Source organism: Mustela nigripes, chromosome 9, assembly GCF_022355385.1.
Source record: "Mustela nigripes isolate SB6536 chromosome 9, MUSNIG.SB6536, whole genome shotgun sequence".
NCBI lineage: Eukaryota > Metazoa > Chordata > Mammalia > Carnivora > Mustelidae > Mustela > Mustela nigripes.
In genome coordinates, this window is record NC_081565.1 from 32844135 (window position 1) to 32867077 (window position 22943).

The window sequence follows — 22943 nt, forward strand, 5'->3', positions numbered from 1 at the left end:
CCAAGACAGTATGGTACTGGCACAAAAACAGACGTATTGATCGATGGAATAGAATAGAGAACCTAGAAATGGACCCTGAACTCTATGGTTAACTAATCTTCAACAAAGCAGGAAAGAATATCCAATGGGAAAAAAACGTTTCTTTAATGAGTGCTATTAGGAAAATTGGACAGCCACATGTGCAGGAATAAAGCTGGACTACACTCTCTTACATCATACACAAAAATGAATTCAAAATGGTCCAAAGACCTAAATGATGGGATCCATCAAAATCCTAGAGAACAGAGGTAGTAAACTCTGTGACTTTGGCCACTGCAAACTCTTGCTAGACATGTCTCCAAAGGCAAGGGAAAAGAAGCAAAAAAAAAAAAAAAAAAAAAAAAAAAAAAAAAAGAAAAAAATAAAAAAAAAAAAAAAAAAATAAAAAAAAAAAAAAAAAAAAAAAAAAAAAGAAAAAAAAACGATGAAAGTTGAAACAACAAAAAAAAGAAAAAAAAAAAAAAAAAAAAAAAAAAAAAAAAAAAAAAAAAAAAAAAAAAAAAAAAAAAAAAAAAAAAAGGGACTTTGTCAAGATAAAAAAAAACTTTTGCACAGGAAAGGAAATGATTAACAAAACTAAAAAGCAACCTACAGAATGGGAAAAGATATTTGCAAATAACATAGATAAAGGGCTATTATGCAGAATCTATAAAGAACTCATCAAACTCTACACCCCAAAAGCCAAAAATCCAGTCAAGAAAGGGCAGAAGACATGAACAGACATTCTCCAAAGAAGAGATACAAATGGCTAACAGGCATGAAAAAGTGTTCAATATTTCTCATTGTCAGGGAAATACAAATCAAAACCACAATGAGATACAACCTCACACTGGTCAGAATGGCTAAAATTCACAACTCAGGAAACAATAGATGTGGGCAAGGATACAGAGAAAGAGGACCTCTCTTACACTCTTGGTGGGAATGCAAACTGGTAGCCACTCTGGAAAACAGTATGGAGGTTCCTCAAAAAGTTAGAAATAGAACTATGCTATGATCCAACAATTACACTACTAGGTATCTATCCAAAGGGACACATTCACCCCAGTTTTATAGTAGCAGTGTCCGCAATAGTCAAAATATGGAAAGAGCCCAGGTGTCTGTTGACTGATGAATGGATAAAGCTGTGGTATATATATGTGTGTGTGTGTATGTGTGCGTGTACACACACACACACATATATATACCACAGCTTTATATGTGTGTACACACACACACACACACACACACACTGGAATATTATCCAGCCATCAAAAAGAATGAAATCTTGTCATTTGCAACAGCATGGATGGAACTAGAGTATATTATGCTCAGTGAAATAAGTCGGTCATAGAAAACAAATACTATATGATTTCACACATATTTGGAATTTAAGAGACAGAACCGATGAACAGGGGAAGGGAAGGAAACATAAAAGAAGTTAATAACAGAGAGGCAACCATAAGAGACTCTTGATGATAGGGAACACACAGAGGGTTGCTGAAGGGGAAATGGGTGGGGAATGGGGTAACTGGGTGATGGGCATGAAGGAGGGTACTTGATGTAATGAGCACTGAGTGTTATATGCAATTGATGAATCACTAAATTCTACCTGTGAAACTAATAATACACTATATGTCAGCTAACTTGAATTTAAATTTAAAAAGATAAAGATGCTTCTTAATTTTTAAAAATTTTTGAAGATTTTATTTATTTATTTGATAGAGAGACAGAGACATCAAGAGAGGGAATACAAACAGGGGGAGTGGGAGAGGGAGAAGCAGGCTTTTCGTTGAGCAGGGAGCCTGATGTGGGACTTGATTCCAGGACCCTGGGATCGTGACCTGAGCTGAAGGCAGATACTTAATGACCGAGCCACCCAGGTGCACTGCTTTTTTATTTTTTAAAAAATATTTTATTTATTTATTTGAGGTAGAGAGCATGTGCGTGCACACATGAGCAGGGAGAAGTGCAGAGGGGGAGGGAGAGGAAGAGGGAAAGAATCTCAAGTAGACTCTGAGCTGAGCATGGAGCCCAAGGCAGGGCTCAGTCCTAGAACCCCCGAGATCATGACCTGAACTGAAATCAAAGCTGGATGCCTAACTGACTGAGCCACCCAGGTGCCCTGGATAAAGATGCTTTAAAAATTATCTACGATATCCTACCACACCTAACAAATAAAAATTATTTCTTAATCATTTAATGATTTAATGATTTTTAATCACTTAGTGATTAAAAATTAATTTCTTGTTCAAAATATATATTTTCAAATATATATATATATATTGGTATCCAGAAATAGTCTACACATTGAATTTGGTTGGTATATCTTCTAAGTATTGTTTAATCAGTAGATTCCCCTTCTTCCTCAATTAAAAAATATATATGTATATATTGAAGAAACTTGGTTGTTTGCCTTGTAGAATTTTCCATGTTTTGTATTTTGCTGACTACAACCCCCAGAGATCATTTAACATGTTCTTCTGGTCTCCGGGATGAAATCCAGAAGTTCTGCCAGGTTCAGATTTGATTTGGGGGTAAGAAAGTTTCAGAGTTGGTGCTGTGTACTTCCTGTTGCCTCACACCAGGAGGCCCATAAGGGCTGGTTTTCTCTTGACTTGGCTTGTTAAGAAGATATCAGTTAGTGGCTTGAGGTGCTTTCAGCCTGATCTATTCATTATAATGTTCCTCACTTGCCTTTTGTCTAATGATTTTAGCAGTCATCGATGATCATTGCCTCATGCTATTATTTCATCGGGAATTTTAAATATTCTATTTATTTTAATAGTATTCTTATTCTGATATTCCCACACATTTATTAGCTATAATTCTTCTGTAAAAAGGGCTCCATCTCATCAACTATTTGGTTACTCAGAAGTGTGGTTCATAAAGGAAAGGCAGGATAGAAGCTTGATTCTTTAACTTCATTTACTTGTTTATGGAATTATGAATTTATTTTCAAACATCCTCCAAAGTTGATGTGCTGGTTATATACAGCTGTGTGATAATTACCCCCAAAGTTAGTGGCTTAAAATAACAACCATTTTATTATGTCTCATAATTTTGAGGGTCTGGAACTTAGGCCAAGGTAAGCTAGCTGATCAATTCTTTTTTTTTTCCCTGATCAACTTCTATGCTCTGTATGGTATCAACTGAGGTCACTTGGGGGTAATCAGCTTGTGGATGGCATGGCTGGGGGGATCTGAGACAGCTTTGCTTATATGTGTAATGCCTTAGAGGCTAGAGAATTTATCTCTGCTGGGACTGTCAACCTGAGTGCCTATACATGGCTTCTCCAGGATGGCTGTCACAGGGCTTCTTATGTGGTGGTCCAGGGCTCTCCGAGAATGTTCCGAAAGACCCCAGTATAAGCTGGAAAGCTTTTACTGACCTATCTTCAGAAGGCCTGCAGCATCACTTTGCCATATTCTTTTTTTTTCTTAAGATTTTATTTATTTATTTGACAGAGATAACAAGTAGGTAGAGAGGCAGGCAGAGAGAGAGGAGGAAGCAGGCTCCCTGCTGAGCAGAGAGCCCTATGCGGGGCTTTATCCCAGGACCCTGGGATCATGACCTGAACCGAAGGCAGAGGCTTTAACCCACTGAGCCATCCAGGTGCTCCTCACTTTGCCATATTCTATAGTTACAAGTGAGTCCCAGGAACAGTCCAGATTCAAGGAGAAGGTACCATACAAGTATATTTTGTAGGGAGTACAGAGTCAAAGACTCTTTGAATGCGCTTGACTCCTTCTTTCCAAGGGGTCTGGCCTTCCTTCTAATTTTGATTGTGAGCTGCCTGCAGGAGCACAGCCTTGCTCCCGTGTCCACAGTCTCCTTCAAGGCCAGAGGAATGTGGATAGTCCCATCGTGAGCAGAGTCACAGTAAGTTATCAAACTCCTGAAAGGTTAGAGTGCCCATTGCCACCTCCTGCCAACTCACTGCCACATGGTATCTTGTAGTCCCTGACTTAAGCTGAATACCTTCACTGAAACATCTTGGAGAACTTGGCTTTGACTTGTTTAAAGACTTGAGTGAGGTTCTGTTCTAAAAGCTTGGCCCTTTCCTGATACGAAGAAGCCATTCAACAGTAGTCACAGGGGTTTCTTGGGCAGGGCAAGGGTGCCATGGCCATGCATCCGAAATGATTGCTATTAATGGCTATCAAATATTTCATCCAATGGATGCAACGTGCTTTACCAAACCACTTCTCCACTCTTAGAAATGTTTGCACTTTTTGTTTATTTATGAGTTAATGCTATATGTTTTTGTGCACAAAGCCTGTTTAATCTGTTAAATTCTTAAGCTGGATTTCCAAGAATAGAATTATTTTTTGCTCTTGATAGATTTTATCAATTTGCTTTCCAGGAGCAAAAAATTTATATCCAGGCAGCAGTGTATGTGCATATTGGCTTTTCTGTAACCACAGGAGCTTTGAGAGGTATCATTTTAAAATGTTTTTGCTAATTTAATAGGTGTAAAGCTGAACTTAAGGTAGCTTTGAATTTTTTTTTTCCCTTTACGCTGTTCTAAATTGTCAGTTCTTTTCTCTTATACCAATATTATAGTGGGTGAGTTTATTTAATTTGTATCAGTTTGGTACTTACTGCTTAAGGGAAACTTAGGTTACTTAAAGCAGTGCCTCCAGTACAATTTGTATTAAAAATGTTCTTTTGGGACGCCTGGGTGGCTCAGTTGGTTAAGCAGCTGCCTTCGGCTCAGGTCATGATCCCAGCGTCCTGGGATCGAGTCCCACATTGGGCTCCTTGCTCAGCAGGGAGCCTGCTTCTCCCTCTGCCTCTGCCTGCCATTCTGTCTGCCTGTGCTCGCTCTCTCCCCCTCTCTCTCTCTGATAAATAAATAAAAATCTTTAAAAAAAATGTTCTTTTAACTATTTAAAAAAATTTCAAAACATTTAAGTTCTAAATCTTCTCAGAGATGAGCAGCAGTAACTTTTTCTTCTTGGATTCTGCACCTACAAGGAATTTATGAGCAGGAGCAATCCGTAGTTATATCTGAAATAACTCTGAGAAAAAGCAAAAAAAAAAAAAAAAAACCCACAAACAAACAAACCCCATAACCCAAACGCTAAGCAATTAGAAATAACATTTTACATGTGTAAAACAATTTAGAGGCTATAAATAGCTTTCCTATATATTATCTCATTTGAGTTTTATGTTCATCCCTGGAGGTAGACTGGGAGGACTTAATGTGACAATTTAACAGATGAGAACATTGAGGCTCAGAGAAGTTAAGTTCATAGTGACTCAGTTAGCTAACTGTGGCAGATCTGAGTAGCATCCAGGCTTTCTGACGCCAAACAGGTTTGTTCCTGCATTTATTTACAAAGTCATCAGTGGTGACTCATCACATCTCAGGCAATAGGCTGGGAGATGGGGGTACACTTATAAATAAGAACCCGGCCTCCTAGGTTTATAGTTCCAATAGGAGAGAAGAGCAGTCACTGTATAAAGTAGGAAGCACAGGAGACCTAAACTACCCAGAGAACACTCAGCCTAGCCTGGGGTCAGAGGATAGGAATTAAGGCAGGAATCTTAGAGGAAGTCAAGATTAATGAGTTACCTAGGCTATGAGGGTTGGGGCAAGATTAATCTAGCCCAAGGGAAGTAATTGATTGATCCAGAGATGAAGGTGTGCACAGAGGTAGACATGACAAGCCTTAGGTGGACGTAGGAGGCAAGAACAGGGGATTCATGGAAGATGAAGCCCAGGTTTCTGGCCTGAGCACCTTAGCGAATGAGGGTAGCTCTGAAAATCCTCAGATAAATTAGAACCTTTCTTTTCCCTAGAGAAAGCTATAGTTCAATGTGACATAAGTAATTCTGATGTAGAGTGAGACGTATTATGTGGTAGACATGTGCAAGAAGTTCTGAGGGCACAGAGGAAGTCAGGACGGAATCTGTGAGGTAGGAAGAGAAGTGTCAAGGAGATTTCTCAGAGGAGGTGATAAAAATGTGGAGAGCGCAAAAGGATTCCCAGTAACAGAGGTGTGATGGAGCTGGGAGCTCTGTTTGCCGAGGTGCAGCGTGTAAGTGGGAATTCTCTGGGAGTTGGAGAGACTTCCTCTTGATAATGGGCTAGGATTCAAGAAATCTGTCTTTAGTCACTAGAACGTAGCTGTGTCCACAGAATGTAAGTTGCCCAGGGGCAGTCAGTGAATAGCGTCTGACACATAGCAAGCACTCAGGGAACGGTTCTTAAATGAATGAGTGACTGGCGATAATGAAATCTTTGCCTTATCTTCCATATTGTTGGGGGATTTCCCAACATCATCTATTTTATTTGATGATATACGTTTCATAATAAGGTTTAACATACAATATCTATATACTGAAAGTAGATTTTATTCATATGTTGAACTTTTTTTAAAGGCAACCACTAATTCTTTTAAATAATTAATATATAAGTGGTTTTTGTGAGTCCATAAGGGTTGTATATTATGTAAGAATTGAGAAGTGCACGGACCATTTTGAAAATATAAATAGATGCTAAAGCATTTTAGTTGCTGCTGTTCTCATTATCATTAAAAGTTGGGAAAGATCCAATAACTAAAATCATTTGAACAATTTTTAGATATTTCTAGACTATATTATATCCTGGAGCCAGCCAATCTAAAAGCATGATGGGTTTAACAAGTATTTTCAAATATCATTGTTGAGGTGATCAGTAATACTTAACAACCAACAAAAGTTACCAAATGTTAGAGATGGGGGATCCCTTTGACTTCTGATCCATCTTTCCATTGCAAAGATGGGAGACTGGGGTCCAGAGAGGGAAAGGGACTTGTCCAAGATCACACAGCAAATTAGAGGCAGAGCCAAGAATAGTGTCAAGATGTTCGACTCTTAGTCCATCACCCTATTATTCCAGGCTGCAGTGGTTATTGTCTTGTCTGTCAAGAACCCCTTCCTGCACTTTGGCAAGTGACTTCCCTCTGGCCACAGGGGTGGGCATGTTCTAGGCCAATCATTTTAGATACTTCACTCTTTCTGGCCTTAGTTATTGGTTCAAAGGATGAACATGTGACCCAAATTTGACCAATCAGAATCCTTCCCTAGAATTTCTTGAAAGAAAAGGACCTTTTCGTCTCTGGTTGTGAAGCTGTGAAGATGTGAGCTCAGATCTGGGTGCCTAGTCCTGTGTCACATGGAAAGAATGAGAACCAAAGTTAGATAGAGAGAAAGGAGCGGCAGTCTAGATGGGAGTTGAATTACTTATTCTAGTCACCAAAGTGTATCCATCCTGAAGGTTTTTTTAGCTCTTTTTTGTTATCTCTAAACCAATAAAAATCTTAACAGTAACCACCTGTTGTTTTTTTTTTTCTTTTGCTTAAGCAAGTTGGACTTCAGTTCCTGTTCCTTGCACCCAAAGACTCTAGTCCAGGATTTCTCAACAGCAGCAGTATTGACATTTTGGAACAGATCATTTTGTGTTGGGAGGGGCTGCTGTGTGCACTGTAAGATGTTTAGCAGCCGCCCTGGCCTTTACCCCACTAGATGCCAGTAGCACCCCACCCCAATTGTGACAACCAAAAGATGTTTCCAGACATTGCTAGATGTCCCCTGGGGGATGAGGCAAAATTGCCCCTGGCTGAGAACCACTGGTCTCATCTTATTTAAATAAACAAACAAAAAACTGGATAAGAAAAACTGAAATTCAGTGAGATGTGGGACTTTTTTCAAGGTGGCAAAGACAGGAATACCAAATCAAACAGAAAGGATCCAGGAAGTGATACTGCAAAGATGTTGGAACATGCAGATGTTGGCTTTCAGAGCTGTTGGAATAATAACAAACTCCACAAAATGATTTGGGATTTTACCCATGACACAGGCGGTAATTCTTTACTTAAGAATTCTCACGCATCTCATGAGATGGTGAGACAAAGCAATGCCAGTTTAATTTCTGTTGTTTTAGATCTTTCTGGTGAATGACTTGGAGGTCTGGGTTCAGTGAACTTTGGGTGTCTCCAGAAAGCTTACCACATGCCTTTCTGAAGGAGATATCCAGGAAGCCAAACCTTGTTACAATTAAAATAAGGTTCATTGCACAATGATGTCTATGTAAGATCAATAAAAATACCATGAAGAATCAGCTTCATTTTTGTTAGAACCATTTTTGAGGTATTGCTCTTCAGAGGAGGTATTGTGAGGGAATGAGGACTAGCACAGGAATCAAGAGGACTAGATGCAAGCTTGACTCTGCCACTAATGTGACACTGTGCAAGTGTCTGCCTTTCTCTGGGCCTCAGTTGCCTTCTCTGTATAATGAGGGGTTGGATCAGACAACACTGAGGAGATTTCTAGCACTAACCTTCAATGATTCTTGTAGACAGATACTATGTCATATTTATCTTGGCACTTCTATCCCCTACCCAAGACCTGGTGAAGACATAGCACTAAGCAGATGCTTATTTTGTTTTTTAAAGATCTTATTTATTTATTTGACAGAGATCACAAGTAGGCAAAGAGGTAGGCAGAGAGAGAGGGGGAAGCAGTCACCCTGCTGAGCAGAGAGCCTGATGCAGGGCTTGATCCCAGGACCCTGAGACCATGACCTGAGCTGAAGGCAGAGGCTTAACCCACTGAACCACCTAGGCGCCCCTAAGCAGGTGCTTATTAAATGCACAGATAACTGAATTACTTAAGAGATAAATGACAGTAACATCCCAGCTTCCACAGATGCATAGAATTGGAGAAGATCTTAGAGTTGAAAGGGATCCTTAAGCTTATTTAGTCAAATTTCCCAACCAAACCTGAATCCTCTACCTCACTTCTGACAGATGGACATATACTTTCTGCTTAATACTTTGGATGACAGGGAACTCACTGTCCCTAGGGGCAGCCAATTCCACTTTTGGATAAGTCTAGGTATTAGAAAATTCTCTTTTCATCTGGAACTTAAATTAGCCTTCTTATAGCTGTCACTTGCTTCTAGTTTTATTTTTCTAAGTTAATTTTCATTTTAACCCAAGAATATATGAACATAACTTGAAAAGTCTGATATTACTAAAAGTCTTTCTTATTTATTTATTTATTAACATATAATGTATTTTTTGCCCCAGGGGTACAGGTCTGTGAATCATCAGTCTTACACACTCCATAGCACTCACCATAGCACATACCCTCCCCAGTGTCCATCACCCAGCCACCCCATCCCTCCCCCTGACCCTCCAGCAACCTGTTTGTTTCCTGAGATTAAAAGAGTCTCTTATGGTTTGTCTCCCTCCCTGGTCCCATCTTGTTTCATTTTTTCCCTCCCTCCCCCCCATGACCACCCTGCCTCTCAAATTCTTCATATCAGAGAGAGCAGAGGATAATTGTCTTTTTCTGATTGAAGAGTCTTATTTATAATGAAAAATAACTATCTTCCTCTTCCTTTTTCATTCGACAAGGCTGCTTCTTCCAGACAACTACTTTCCATTCCTTTAGTTGTTTCTTCTGCCTTTTATACATTTCTAATTGATGTGCTTATACTGTTATTTCTTGATTTATAAATCTTAACCATTATCTACTGATTCCCTCACTATGCTATCACAATGTTTGCTTTAGTCAGTATTCAGTGTTTTCATTGGTATGACTGCATAAATATTATTTAATGTTAAGTCAAGTAAAATGCTGTGTTTTTCTGGGATGCCTTAGTGGCTCAGTGGGTTAAAGCCTCTGCCTTCAGTCCTGGGATCCAGGGAGCTCTCTGCTCAGCAGGGAGCCTACTTCCTCCTCTCTCTCTGCCTGCCTCTCTGCCTACTGTGATCTCTCTCTGTCTGTCAAATAAATAAATAAAATCTTAAAAAAAAAATGATGTGTTTTTCTTCTTGTACTTTTTGGTTTTCCTGGAATTAATAATTGCTTTGGTTAGTTTTCTATGTACTTTTCTCTAATTATTCTCAAATACTTCATCTAAACTGTAAAATACTTAATACATCATTTTTAAAAGTTTTTATTTTTATTAAAGTTATACATTATATATATGTGTGTTTATATATAGTTTAAAGAGTCTAAAGAGTCAAATCATTCCATAAGATTTGACAGTGATAAGCCACAATATACACTTGTATATTGTATATTGTATATATGTGCCACAATAGACATTTCAGAAAGCGCCTTTACCCAAATCTGAACAACAGTGGTGGCTGTAGGTTGTGTGTTTTTATAACAGATTACCAGAGAGGGGAGATGATCAGCTTAAGATGCACAACAAACACCCAAAAGAGCAGAGCCTTTAACACAGTCCATCATTTTCCCAACTGTGCTTGTGTCTGGAAACATTATTTTGAGTCCAGACTGGCCAATGGCAGAGTGTGCTGTAAAGATAAGGGGCATGGGGGATGACTCCTGGGATGTGACTCACTTCTAATACACTAGAAGAAATCATCTCTTTGCAGGACGGGGCACCTGGCAGGACTGAGCAGGGCTGGCAGCCATCCGAAGCATCAGTGTGAAAGTCGAGAATGTCTCCACGCCCTGTAATCCCACAAATAGGGTCTCACTTTTTCAAGACTCCTAAACAGTGTTACACAAACCCTCCAGGGGCTTAAACTTGACACACAGACAGGTAACCAGGGGCAGGTATGTAATCTCCTCACACGTAGTCCCGTTGCCACCTCCCTAGCTGGTAGAGAACAGTATTGTTTTAATCCCCGTGAGGCAGATCTCTTCTTGCTTCTGTTGGAAACCAAAAGGGAAGAATGAGAAATGGCCCCAGGCCTGAAGTCAAATCATTCTTGTTTTGCAGAAGTGAGCTCTATAATGTGGAAAGGAAGCTACATTCAGAAACAACCAGAACAATCCACATGCAATTAGAACTGTGGAGAGGGCCGCTTTTGACACAAGTCTGAGGAAGTTGATTGAGACTGACTCCTAAGTCCCCCAGAGTTGGGTAGAGGCCTTTCTCTGGTGGTTTTGACCAGAAATTAGGCGGGGAAGATTTGTCTCTTTCCATCTTAGGGCAGCCCTGCCAGGGAAGATGAAAGTGATGTTTTCCCGTGCAGCCCCCAAATATTCCTGACCCTCTTCCTCAGCCTTACTCTCCCAACTCTCCAAGGCCCAAGGTCTCATAATTTGTAATTATTTACAAACCTTTGGGGGGCATCACTAAGCATGACTCCGCAGCTGCTCAGACAAAGGACAGACCATCTGCTGCAGGAACTCAGACCCAGAACTCCTGGGAGCCGATATGCAGAGCCCAGGGCAGGACAAGCAGTCTGGCCTCGAAAGGGAAACAGGGAAGTGACAGAGTCTAGCAGCCCCCTTCCCTGACTCTGGAGTCCATTGATTCACGTGGGTTGGGAAAAGCTGGTAGTAGAGACCACAGAGCCCTGGAGTTAGAAGAAATATTTGTGACATGCTATTTGAGAGAGAAGGAGAGGCTTGGGAGATGGAGGGTCCCAGCTATCCAGGAGGGCCTTGCCACAGCCATCCAGCAGACTGGTGCCAGAGCTGCTAATAGTAATGACAGTAGTTGAGCGCTCACAGTATGCCAGGCATGCAGCAAATGCTCTGTATCCGTTACTAACTCATTTTCTTATCCCAACAACTCTTGGGTGGGGGAGGGGGAGAATACCATTATTTCTCTTGTTTTTGAGATAAGCAAAATGAGGCTCAGAATGGTGAAGTAATTTGCCCAAGCTGTGGTTTCTAGAAGGGGGCAGGAACAGAACTTGAACCTGGGCCTGTGCTCATGGACTCCAATGAGAAGTCAGGTAGGACCATACTTTGGATAGAAATTGGCATATTGCATTCGCCTGTCCCTGTGTTCATATGTCAGTCACCACTAATTCACGGAAGAATCCGGGAGGCTGAGGAAGAGCCAGGAGGCCATGGGTCCCAGCCGCCTGCCTGACTTGCTGTGTAACTTGGGATATGTATCTTTCTTTCCCTCTCTGACCCTCAGTTTCTTCATCTCTTGGGTAATGTGATGAAAGTGTATTCTGTGCTACGAACAGAGGTGGTCACATGTTGTGGACATATTTCTGTCTGGTCCTCAATGGCAAAGGGAAAAAGGCCACCAGAGGAGATTCTGGGTGGTGGCACAGGGCCTGGCCTCCCAAGAGGCTGGGCTGTTTCTAGCCCACCAGTCAGGCCAACATAAAACCCTGGCTTTTGTTTGACTTGGCTTCTTGTACCTTGTTTAGTCTGCAGAGCCGAGCTTATCCTGCTGCCTTTGTCACAGGCCATTAGTACACACATAATCCCTGGGGGTTTACTGCTAGCTGCTTTCTCTAGGAATTCAGGTAGGGCCACAGAGGGAGCTCAGCTCTTAGGAGCCATCCTCCCCACCCCTTTCTTCAGAGCTGCCTCAGCTGAGAACCCGTGGCAGGGGTCTGTGGTCTGCTATTCTGGCTGTGTGACATTAGGCCAGTCTCTCCCCCTCTCTGGGCCCTTGTCTGCACATCTGTGCAGGCAGAGAGCTGGCTCAGATGCCCTGAAGGGACTTCCACTTCTCAAGGATCAGAAATGCATTCCTATGTGGTTTTTCCCCCTGGAGGCCTCCCTTGTCCCTCTACTGCCCCCTCCCCCACTTCTAAAACAATTTGTAGCACCTCCCAGCCTTTTGCTGATCCCATTCCTGCTCTGAGCCTGGGGCCAATCCCTCCCTCATTCAACCTTCTGCTTGTAAATTGGGGATAATAATAGTACGGAATAACTCACCCTGCTGCTTTGGGGATTAACTAATTAGTGGTTATTAAAGGATGGAGGAACACAGTGCACTGCTTCCATTCAGGACACTTTTCCTCCTCCAAGTTCCTTCTACTGTCTGCATAATTTCAGGGAGTTAGTCAAGAGTCCTGACTTCAGGCACCCTGCTGTGTAGGTGGAGAAACTGAGGCCCAGGAGGAGAAGGAATAGTCTAGGACTGTTGTCATTTTGCAGCAGAGAGGGGACTTGAACTTCTGTCTCATGCTCCTCCAGCATGCAGTCGTGCTGCGTGGACCACGATGGCAGTCGTAGTCCTTGTCTGTGGCAGTGGGCCCTGGGCTGGGATGGAAGATGCATACCAAGGCTCCTGCACCTCAGCCTGGTTCCCTGGGGCTCTGCAGCTTGGTGTCAGGGACCAAAATTTGGCTTCAGCCAGACCTGGGTGCCAGTCCTGGCATCTTGGCTTATTGAGTGACCTTGGGCATGTCACCCTTGCTTACTCCTTAACTATCAGTTTCTTTCTCTGCAAATGTGGATAATGACACCCCCCCTCAAAGGCTGCCATGAAGAGTAGCCCAGAGCCAGCAAGCAGGAAACAGTTGGTATGATGCTATTATGTTGTTGTTTTCACTGGCTGCCATGATGGCCCAAACTCATCAGCAGAGCTGGCAGCCAGCCTTTAGGAATAGACACTCCCTAAGTGTCCCTTGCGCTAACCCTGGCTGGGGCTCCCACCCACAGCACCCCATGTCAGGGAGGTAACATTTGACAGAGGCTTAGAGAGGAAAAGGACTTGCCAAAACCATGTTTGCTTTAGAAGTGACATGACTTCATTTTTAGTTCCTTCTCTTTCCTTGTCATCTCTCATTGTCTCCCTCCTTTTAACTCCTGCTCATTCCCCATCCCCTTTACTAGAGAGAAGGGTGGGTGATGCCTGGCTCACTACAGGAGCAGCCCAGGCCCTTCATAGCCCCTCACAATTCACCTCCATTAGAATATCTAAACCCATCTGAGTTGGTAGAGCATGCAACTCTTGACCTTAGGGTTGTGAGTTCACGCCCCATGTTGGACATAGAGATTGCTTAATTAAAAAAATAAAAACCTCATCTCGGAAGTCAGGTATTTGCTGGAAGCCACATGTGGGTGCAGGGAGCTATTGGGTCTGACCAGGCTCAGCGTGGGAAGACAGTGTGAATTACACCTGCTTCAGCACTGGGTATGGTCTCTCTGTAATAATATTGATGATACTCTTCGTATTAGCCCCCAATCCTGAGAACCCATGGAGAGTAACGCACGGTGCTAACAGCCATTGTTTCTTCATTGCAGGCCCTAGGTTCCATATCCCGTAGTACCAGCTCCATTTTACACATGAAGAAATGGAAGTTCAGAGAGACAAAGTGACTTGCTCAATGTCACACAGCTGGTAAGTAGCTGTGATTTAAACCCAAGTCTTTTGCCCCTGAGGCCTGTTTATGTAGCCAGATTCTATCTTCCTCTGAACTCCTTCATCTCCCAGCAACCTGGCACTGACCCAGGCCCAAACCTGAATTGTCCCCAGTCACCTCCATCGTCCTGATTCTTGCAGCTGTCCTCTCACCTAGATGGCAGACATGTGTATAAGCAGTCTGTTCATCTGTGAAATGGGAATAATATTAGTGGTCACCTTGCAGGGTATCGAAGGTAATATGTGAGCAGAACACTTATCCAGATGGCTGGCATATGGTGAACACATCATCAGTGGCAGTCATCACTATTATTGACATGACCTTGGCCCCCTATGGCATCCACAGAATAAGGAGGTTCATATGCTAATGCGAAAGAGAAGCCACAGGAGGTCATGGGCAAATAGGATGGGGCATCCTGTCTCTGATGACCTGTTGAGCTGCAGCCAGGACAACAGCACACTAAAGAGAATGGGTCCTTGTCCCTGAGGCTGGTCCTGGGGTAGTGAGAGCAGGTATAGTCTGTGGAGGCCCCAGAGGGGAAACCACTGGGGAGGAACTGCTGGAGGGAGGCTGGTGTTTAAAGGCCCAAAGAAGGAAAAGGCCCCCCTGAGTGTGGAGCTCCCCCGAACTGGAGGTGTATGAGGCTGCAGGCTACCTGGCCCTGGTGTGGCAGAGGGCATGTTAGTAGCTGCATCACGTGATGTCTGAGGTCTCAGGACAGGGCCCAGCATCAGCAAAAGAGTTTTCTGGCAAGTCTGTCTATAGAGGTGGATTGTGCTGCTTCCGCGAATGGCAGTGAGGTTCAAATCCTAGGGAGCATTGAAACAGAAGCTGGATGAGCACCTGTCAGCAAGGTCGTTGAAGGGCTTAGTGCATCAGATAGCAGCTGGGATTAGACGGCTCCTCAGTGAGAGGTGACATGGCATTGGAGGAAGAATAAGGGACTGGAGTCTAACCTGAGGTCCAGTCTAGGCTCCAACATGTGCTCTCTGGGAGGCCGTAGGCAAGAGTCTTTTCCTCTCTGAGCTGTGATTCCCTCACCTGTAAAATGAGAATTACAATCTCTGTCCTGCTTACCTCCCAGGATTTAGTGAAGGGTCAGAGACATGCAGACTATAAAAAGGCTTTGTGAACTCTGAGGCCACTGGGAAGTATTCTTCTGACCCTATCAGGGGTAGAGAAGGGAGTGGAGAGGAAGGAGAGAGGAGAGCGGAGGATGTATCCGGGTTTGTGCTGGGCGCTGGACGGGGAAGAAAGGACTTTGTAGCAGGCAGTTTCTCCTCTTAGGGCTGCAGCAATAGTTTGAGTCTCTAGAACAGTGCTGTGTACTAGAACTTTCTGCAGTGATGGAATTGTGCTTTATTTGCACTGTCTAAACAGTAGCCACTAGTTACATGTGGCTATTGAACCTTTGAAAAGCATTTAGTATAACTAAAGGACTAAATTTAAAATTTTTACATTTAGATAGCCACATATGGCAAGGGCTACCATACTGAACAGCTCAGCTCTGGAGAAGGCAATAGGAACCTCCCTCCTTCCCACCATCCCTGCCCTTGCTTCTCAAGCAGGTGCTGTGGCCCCACACTGGCTGGACACTGCAGAGGTCTCCAAAATGAACAACACATGGTCCCTGCCCTTGGAGTGTTCTCAGCTCATTCTGGGAGGTGAGCAGATTGGCATTTCGGTGGGAATTATAAGCCAAGGCAAGGCATACAGCTCTATGGCTATGCGGGAATAAAAGGAAGGGGCCATCACGGACTCAGCTGGGGCTCCAGAGGCTACATGTGAAGGACGAAGTGGGACATCGTAGGCAGGAAAACGCTTTTCTGATGAGGGGGCAGCGTTGACAAAGTCTTGAGGGCAAGAAATAGCCCAGAGTATTTGGGGAGTGAAGGTTAGCCTGAGACTGGAGGTGGGCCAGCAGCAGGGAGCAAATCCCAGGTTCCCTGTCCCAGTCACTCAAGGACTGTCTGCTGGAGGGGCTGGCCCTCCGCATGCCCAGTACCATTCAGAACAAGGGAAAGGGAATGCTTTGCGGGTCTCCTCCCTCTGCCCCTTATTTGTCTCTCTCCCTTACCTTCATGGAAGGCCTTCATGTCCTCCTTTGGTAGATCCCTGAGAGTCTTCCTTCTGTGAGCACACCTTCCTGTCCTCAGCCTTCGCCTGAGAATTTGCTCATGACTCAGGCTCCAGCATTACTGGGCTGGGCTGTCTCCTTGTTTCACAGGTCCTGGACTGACAGCCTTTCTGACTTCCCAGTTGGCATTCCCGCCTCCAGCCCCACCTTACTCCAGCCCAACCCCACGTCAGCTTGGGAGAACCTTCCTCACAATAACTGGAGAAGCAACGACTGGAAGACCTGGCTAAAAATTGGTCCTGGACAAGGTGTGTACATGTCTTCACTGACCACCACCCCCTTGCAGGGAGAAAATATCCTGTCCAAGGATTTGGTGTGGCCCAAATTTAAGGAAAGCTTTAACCAGCATAGCCATTGGATATAGTGCAAAGCACACGGTTGGCAGCCTGCCCAATGCCCTCTCACCTTTTGCTCCTCCTAATAGAACCCTGATGTGATTGGGATAGCCTGCTCATTACACAGCTTCTGAGTGCTTCTGAAGCACTCTGACCCACCCTCAGCTTTAGAGATGAGTATGATTGGTCTAAGGAAAATCCCATTTTGCTTGCCATTGTCTCTGTCCTAATCCATTGGTTGAGGGATTTGGCTAATGAAGCCCCAGAGATACCTGCTAGAGACTTCAAGAAAGTTTCCTTGCCTTGTCCCTGAGAAAGAGCTGTAGTAAAACTGGCCCTTCTATTTTCTCAGGTTGATGTCATCCAGATATTTCATATGGATGTGATAACTGAAACCACTCTGGTCATCTCTTTTCTAGGCAGAGTGGGGAGCTTGAAAGAACCTTGAAAACACCATTAAACCTCTGAGTCAATGCACCCTAGAGGTTATCCCACCTTTACACTTCATTTTGTGAAATAATACATTTCTGTTATTTGCAGGAGAAAGCTTTTTAACCAATACAATAAGGTGAGATGCATTGGTCAGGACTCTTGTAGTTTCAAGTGATGGAAAATTCCAACTGGCTTGAGCAAAAAAGGGGACATGATACTGTTTGCCTAGTGATATAAGATGGATCTTCATGTGGGCAGAGGAATCGATGCAGATTATGTAGATTTAGGAAAATGTTTTTCTTCTAATAGCCTAGATCCTATGCTGGCTTTGAGAATTATTTTTTAGCTTTGAAATATTGTGAGTGTGTGTTTGTGTGTGTGTGTACAGACGTGCATGCATGCACTCGTGTGGGAAGAATGAGTAGGCTTATCCCATACTGATGGAGACACATTGATGAGCACTCTCCTTTGAGTTCCCAAGCCCTTCCCTCCCCTCCTGTCCTCTGTGTTGTTCTGCTGGGGCCCTGTGTGGTGATCTAAGACTCAGACTTTGGGAAGGATTCTGCTAGAGAGTTACTGTGTACTATGGGTCACCTTGACTTTGGGTTAGTCCCATCTCTGTGATAAGGGGTCGAGCTTTTCCTAAATGGAAAAGAGGTGGCTTCTCTGGTGAAGGACTGACAAGGGGTTTTTGTTTCTGAGAAGGGAAAGGGAAGTGGTCTTTAGGATAAGAAACATGAGGAGACCCCCTATGGAGGGTTGCTGTTTCTCTGTTTTGGACTCTTAGAAGGTTCTATTTGGAGTCCAGTTTTATGGCTGCAATTCCCTTGTTCTCTCTGGCTGTCAGAAGAGGCCAGTAGGCATATAAGGCCTTATAGGTGGTTGCAGGGTGTTGAGGATGGGCTGGGGACGGAAGGCTGGCCTTTTCAACAGCTCTCACATGGTGAGACCCTGCAGTAGTAGTTGTATCATATGGCAGATGACCAGCGTAAAGCAAGCGACAGGCCAAAAAGGAGTTGAGAGTGGTGGACAATTAAGACCTCTTGAGATCCATTCCTCGGTCTCCTGTAGGTCTCCAAATAGTCCCTTTCAGGCTCCAGCATCAGCATTAGGGTGGATTTGGTACTGGGCCCAAGATCTAAGAGGACACAACCTCCCCACCCAGCAGCCCCTCTGCCCTCTTGAGTCCTTCCAGAGCACCCCCAGGGATGGGGCCCCCTGTTATTCTGAGAGTCTGATCTGGGGCCCCAGGTGCCCACAGACTGGGTTGTCTGTCCTCTTCAAGGAATAGAGATGACTGTTACCTCCTCCCTTGTGCTGGGAGGCTTAGGGACTTAGTGTAGCTGTTGAAGAATAAAGCTATTTAAGTGGTGAGCATTACGTTTTGATCCACCAGCCTGTCTGTTTCCAAAACTCCCTTGTAGAAGTTATCAAGCAAAGCCTGGCAGGTGTTACTTATTTATTTTTTCCTCCAAAAAGCTGCTACAATTGCATGCTTAGATGTGATCCAAGAAGTCATTTTCTTCTGTGCTGTTGGTTTCTCCTCTAACCCTCTGCACTGAGGTCACAAACTTGGAAGCTCTCTGGATACCAGGGGAGGGAGCTGCTCCTGACTCCCTGCCTTAGCCTAGCATTTAAGGCTCTTTTTCATGAATTGGTCCTAACTGTCCTTTTCAGGCTCAGCTCCAGCACGTACTCTGTTTTTTGAAAACAGCAAAGTTGTCTCTATTTTTAAATCGAGAGACCCAAAATATCCCCCGTCCCATTCTGTTTCTGTCACCTGAAATACCCTATGTTCCCTTCCTCATTGTGATCTTCTCTCTACATGTGTAAAGCCTACCTAGCTTTTATTTCTTTTAATTTTTAAAAAAATTCTTTATTTAAATTCAATTTAGTTAAAATATAATGTGTTATTAGTTTCAAGGGTAGAATTTAGTGATTCTCAGTTGCATATAACACTCAGTGCTCATTACATCAAGTGCCTTCCTTCATGCCCGTCACCCAGTTACTGCATTCCCCCAATCCACCTCCCCTCCAGCAACTTTCAATTTGTTTTGTAGAGTTCAGCGTCTCCTATGGTTTGCCTCCCTGTTTTCATTTCATCTTATTTATTTTTCCTTCCCTTCCCCTATGTTCATCTGCCCTGTTTCTTAAATTCCACATATGGGTGAAATCATACGTTATTTGTCTTTCTCTGACTTACTTCATTTAGCGTAATACACTCTAGCTCCATCCATGTCGTTGCAAATGGCAAGATTTCATTTTTTTGATGGCGGAATAATGTTCCATTGTGTATATATACCACATCTTCTTTATCTGTCTGTCATGGACATCTGGGCTCTTTCTGTATTTTGGTTATTGTGGACATTGCTGCTATAAAATTTGGGGTTTAGATGCACGTGCCCCTTCAAATCACTATGTTCCTATCCTTTGGGTTAATACCTAGTAGTGCAATTGTTGGATCATAGCATAGCTTTATTTTGAGCAACCTCCATGCTGTTTTCCAGAGTGGCTGCACCAGCTTGCATTCCCACCAACAGTGTACGAGGGTTCCTCTTTTTCTACATCCTCACCAACATCTGTCATTTCCTGACTTGTTAATTTTAGCCATTCTGACTGGTGTGAGGTGGTATCTCACTGTGGTTTTGATTTGTATTTCCCTGATGATGAGTGATGTGGAGCACCTTTTCATGTGTCTGTTGGCCATTTGTATGTCTTCTGTGCAGAAATGTCTGTTCATATCTTCTGTCCATTTCTTGACTGGATTTTTGTTTTTTGGGTGTTGAGTTTGATGAGTTCTTTATAGATCTTGGATACTCCCCTTTATCTGCTATGTTATTTGCAAATAGCTTCTCCCATTTTGTAGGTCACCTTTTAGTTTTGCTGACTGTTTCCTTTGCTGTGCAAAAGCTTTTAATCCCGATGAAGTCCTCATAGTTAATTTTTAGCCTTGCTTCCCTTGCATTTGGAGACATGCCTAACAAGATGTTGCTGCAGCTGAGGTTAAAGAGGTTGCTGCCTGTGTTCTCCTCCAAGATTTTGATAGATTCCTGTCTCACATTTAGGTCTTTCATTCATTTTGGGTCTATTTTTGTGTATGGTGTAAGGAAATGGTTCAGTTTCATTCTTGTGCAAGTGGCTGTCCAATTTTCCCAACACCGTTTGTTGAAGAGGCTGTCTTTTTTCCATTGAATATTCTTTCCTGCTTTGTTGAAGATTAGTTGACCAAGTCTACTTTGCTTTTAGAGCCCAGGGCAAATACCACCTGTCCCACGAAGCCCTGCCAGAGCAGAGACTGAAGTCATCAGAGAGACCTATGTTCAAATTTCAGCTCCTCTACCATTAAAGAGGTGACATCAGACAAGTAGCATCATCTCCCTGAACTTCATTATCCTTGTCTGAAAAGCAAAGATAATAACTCCCACCTCACAGCCTTGTTGAGAGGAGTGGACACAATGTAGGTAAAGTGCCTGGAACACAGCAAGTGCTTACTGACAGGGACTTCCCTCTCTGCCTTGCTGGGAGGGTGGTTTGCTCCAGGGCATTCTGGTTCACAATCCTTAAGGGCTTCCTCCACACTCTGCCTTGAAGGATCATGGCCAAATACGCTTCATACTTGGCCCTGCTCTTTCATGGGGGAAGCCTTAGGACGTCCGCACTGGCCTTCCTGCTCCGGAGTGCTGGGTGGGCTCACTCAGCTTTCCTTTATGACTGCCCTTCTTTGGGCTTTTGGTAGAAATCCACATGTGAAATACAAGTCAAATAATGTCACTGCTGCGCCTGGGTGGCTCAGTTAGTTGAGCATCCAACTTTTTTTTTTAGAGATTGTATTTATTATTTGACAGAAAAGAAACACAGCGAGAGAGGGAACACAAGCAGGGGGAGTGGGAGAGGGAGAAGAAGGCTTCCTGCTGAGCAGGGATCTCGATTCGGGGCTCGATCCCAGGACCCCAGGATCATGACCTGAGTTGAAGGCAGATGCTTAACGACTGAGCCACCCAGGTGCCCCGAGTATCCACCTTTTGATTTCAGCTCAGGTCATGATCTTGGGGTAATGAGATTGAACCCTATGTTGGGCTCCATGCTGGGCGTGGAGCCTGCTTGAGATTCTTTCTCTCCCTTTCCCTCTGTCCCTCCCTGACTTCTCTCTCCTAAAACAAAAACAAAAACAAAAACAAAAACAAAAAACCAGTCACTTCTATGCTCAGATTTCCCGAGTGGCTCCTCACCCAGACTACAAGCCAAGTCCTTACAATGGCCGTCTCTGCTCTGACTCCCTCCCTGCCATTTTCCTGAAATCAGTCACTCCTACTCACCTACCTCCACCCTCCTCACAGAGTCTCTCACATTTGTGGTATTCTCCTGTTCCAGAGTTCTTCCTTCTGCCTGAAACACTCTTCTCTGTGGGTGCCCTTGACTCTCCTTTTCCCTTAATCATATATTTACTTGGATATCCCTTTTCGGGTAGAGCCTTCTCTGATCATCCTATTTAAAGTTACAGTGACTCCCCTGCTTGCTTGCACCCCTGGGCTGCTTCCTTGCTTTGTTCTTTCTATACACAGGCTACCTTCTAACAGTTGTCTTATTTCGCGGGTGTATTTCCTGTCTTCCTCTACTGGAAAGAAGGTGATCTCAAGGAGGACAAGGAATTCCATCTGTTTAGTTTTCTGCTGTATCCTCCAGTGCCCAGAACAGTGCCCTTCTATTAGGGCACTCAACAAATACTTACAGAATGAATGAATGAATGAGAGAGTGAATGAGAGTGAGGGCTTTCTGCAACAGAGTCCTGAGAGCCACTGAGAGCTGTCCCTGGTGCTACCCTGCCCCAACCCCTCCCTTGTCCTGTAGGCAGCTTTGCGATGGCTTATGTGGTCAGTCACAGCTCTGCTGGTCCCTGTCCCTACTCACTCCGCAGCTGCTGAATCAGCCAGTCAGAGCGCAGATGAGGAAGCCACAAGACATAAAAGGAGTGGTATGAGGGCCTAGGAACTTAACTCTCAAGGGCCCTCAGGATCAAGTCCAAAATCCTTGGCATGTGTTATAAGGCTCCTGCCTCCCTCTCCAGCCCATCCCTGCACTGCTTCCTGCTGTGGCTTTGCTCCCAGTCTCTTTCTGTTCTTTGAACAGTACATTCTGTTCTGTTTCTTGTTTACCTGTGGCTCCAGATTTCACACTGTCCCCTCTGTCTGATTCTTTGTCTGGCCAATTCAGTCAGGCCTCAGATCTTATCTTAAAGGTTACTACTTTCCCTGGAAAGCCTTGCTTGATTTCCAGACAAGCCTCACAGCCCCACGGGGCTCTGACGTGCCCTTTGGTGACAACGGTAATGCTCATAATTATTCTTCTTGCTTTGCTCCCCACTAGCCTGTGAGGCTGTGAGGGAAGGCTCCAGGTCTGTTTTGTGCCCCTCTGTACCTTTGGAGCATGGCACATAGAAAGGGTTCCATAAATCACTTTGAATGAAAGGCCAAAGGAGAAGAGGGAAGCCATAAGAGGCAATCCAGAGAGAACATAGGCTCTGGGATCCCAAATGACCTGGGTCCCATTCCCGGCTCTGTCACTTACAGTTTGTGTGACCATGGGTAAGTCCCTACCCCTCTCTGAGCCTCCATTTCTCATTGCTAAAATAAAGATAATACAGCTGCACCATGTTTGTTGGAGTAATGATATGTGATGCTGAGCAGACACTTGGAACTTAGAAGGTGCTAACTACCTGACATCTACATTAGCGATGAAATCGTGAAACAACTGGAGTAATCTCTCCCTGCCCAGCTTCTGTGGAAAGTACTTCCAAGCCAACTGTCTTATTTCATTTTTAGAGTAGCTTGTGGAGGAGGGACACAGAGATTGGAGAGGGTAAGCCACTTGCTCAGGGTCACCCAACATCATAGGACTGGACTGAGGTTGGGCCAGGCAGCCTGACTC

General features: G+C 43.9%; 1 long non-coding RNA gene across 1 annotated transcript in view; it reads left to right on the plus strand.

The window, feature by feature from the left end:
• The first annotated feature begins 15690 nt into the window (after positions 1-15690).
• LOC132025079 (uncharacterized) overlaps positions 15691-22943 on the plus strand; it is a 43192-nt gene continuing 35939 nt past the window's right edge. The window contains exons 1-2 of the long non-coding RNA XR_009406408.1: positions 15691-15778; positions 16342-16499. This is a non-coding gene — a long non-coding RNA (uncharacterized LOC132025079). The remainder of the gene's footprint in view (positions 15779-16341; positions 16500-22943) is intronic.